This window comes from Colobus angolensis, unplaced genomic scaffold (genome assembly GCF_000951035.1).
Source record: "Colobus angolensis palliatus isolate OR3802 unplaced genomic scaffold, Cang.pa_1.0 Scaffold96, whole genome shotgun sequence".
Lineage (NCBI taxonomy): Eukaryota > Metazoa > Chordata > Mammalia > Primates > Cercopithecidae > Colobus > Colobus angolensis.
Genome location: NW_012123598.1, coordinates 3272878 through 3274998, shown reverse-complemented (window position 1 = coordinate 3274998; position 2121 = coordinate 3272878). Strand labels below are relative to the sequence as shown.

At 47.1% G+C, this 2121-nt stretch overlaps 1 long non-coding RNA gene across 1 annotated transcript in view; it reads right to left on the bottom strand.

Moving 5' to 3' along the window:
* Positions 1-1119: 1119 nt before the first annotated feature.
* LOC105504887 overlaps positions 1120-2121 on the bottom strand; it is a 9298-nt gene continuing 8296 nt past the window's right edge. The window contains exon 2 of the long non-coding RNA XR_001000665.1: positions 1120-1276. This is a non-coding gene — a long non-coding RNA (uncharacterized LOC105504887). The remainder of the gene's footprint in view (positions 1277-2121) is intronic.

Sequence of the window (2121 nt, the reverse complement as noted above, 5' to 3'; positions counted from 1 at the left end):
CATGTTGGCCAGGCTGGTCTGGAACTCCTGACCTCAGGTGATCCGCCCGTCCCGGCCTCCCAAAGTTCTGGGGTTACAGGCTTGAGCCACCGCGCCTGGCCTGAAATGCACAAGTCTTAAGTGAGCGACACATGCAGACACTGGTACAAAACGAACCCTCATCAAGATACGGAACGATTTCCTTTGTTCCAGAAAGTTCCCCCAGCCCCCTTCCCAGTCACTCTGACCCTACTCACCCAGAGGCAACCACTGTTCTGATTATTTTTGCTACCATATGCTAATTCTGTCTGTTTGGAAAATCATCTAACTGAACTCATACAGTACCTCCTTCTTTGTGTCTGACACTCGGCACAGTAATTTCGAGACCTGCACGTATTGTGCATGCGTTATTAGCTTGTGCCTTTCCACTGCTAAACGGTATTCCGTTCTGTGGCTGTATGACATATCTTGGTCCATTCACCTGTTAACAGGCATGCAGGCTGTTTCTAGCCTGAGGCCATTATGAATAAAGCTGCTGTAAACAGTCTTGCACAATTCTTAGTGTGGATACATATTTTCCTTTCTTTTGGGTAGAAGAATTGTTGACCGGGTGCAGTGGTTCACGCCTGTATTCCCAGCACTTTGGGAGGCCAAGGCGGGCAGATCATGAGGTCAGGAGTTCGAGACCAGCATGGTCCACATGGTGAAACTCTGTCTCTACTAAAAATAGAAAAATTAGCTGGGCATGGTGGTGCACGCCTGTAGTCCCAGCTACTCGGTAGGCTGAGGCAGAAGAATCACTTAAATCCGGGAGGCAGAGGTTGCAGTGAGCCAAGATCGCACCACTGCACTCCAGCCTGGGTGACAGAGTGAGACTCCGTCTAAAAACAAAAAACAAAAAAGAGTAGAATTGTTGGGTCATGGGACAGGTGTGGGCTTAGATCTGTAAGAAGCTGCCAGGCCTTTTCCTAAAGGGTTTGTACCCTTTATTCTCTCATCAATAATGTATAACAGTCGGGTGCTTTATTCCTGGAATCTGTGGATCTCAGGCCTGCTTTGGGCTGTCGGTATTTCACTGTGGTTGAATGCAGCTCTATTAGTCAGATTCGTCCAACGAAAGAAAACCAAAGAGCTATAGAGAGAGATACCAGCGGAGATTTATTATGAGAACTTTTCTTACACAATTCTGGAGGCTGAGAAGTCCCACGACATGCTGTCTATAAGCTGAAGAACCAGGAAAGCGGGTGGTATCATTCGGTCTGAGCCTAAAGGCATGAGGGCCAGGAAGTTCGTTGTCCTAGGGCAAGAGAAAATGGACGTGCCAGTTAAGAAAACACAGTGAATTCGCCCTTCCTCTGCTTTTTGTTCTATTCAGGCCTCCAGCAGATTGGATGATGCCCGCCCACATTGGTGAGGGAGAACTTCTTTACTCAGTCTACTGATTCAAATGCTCACCTCTTCCAGAAACACCCCCACAGACACATCCAGAAATAATGTCTTACCAGCTATCTGGGCATCCCTTAGGCCAGTCAAGTTGACGCATAAAATTAACCATGACATCAGCTTATTTAATAAACTGGCTATATCTGCATATTTGCTCATTTGCCTAATGAGTTCTCTCTATCATGCTCTGTGAAAGCAGAGATTTTCATTCGTTTAGCTCACTGCTGAATTCCCAGGGCCTAGAACAGTGCCTGGCACCTAGTCGCTGTCCAATAAATACATACTTGGGGAATGAACAAACCAATGAATGTACGGGTTCTTTTTTATTATTGATAGATCCCAGGGCTTACTGAACACAGTCTGGCAGCTATTAAACATTTAATCAAAAGAAAGGAGGGGAGAAGGAAAGAAGAAGGAAGGAGGGAAGAAAGGAAGGGAGAGAGGAAGGAAGGCAGGAAGGAGAAAGGAAGGGAGGAAGAAAAGGAGGAAGGAAGGCAGGAAGGAAGGAAAAAAGGAAGAGAAGGAGGGAAGGAAGGAAGGAGGAAGGAAGGAAGGGAGGGAGGAAGGAAGGAGGGAAGGAAGGAAGGAAAAGAAGAGAGGGAGGAAGAAGGAAGGAAGAAAGGAGAAAGGAAGGGAGGGAGGGATGAAGCAAGGAAGAAAGGGAGGGAGGGAGGAAGGAAGGAAGGAAGGAAGGAAGGA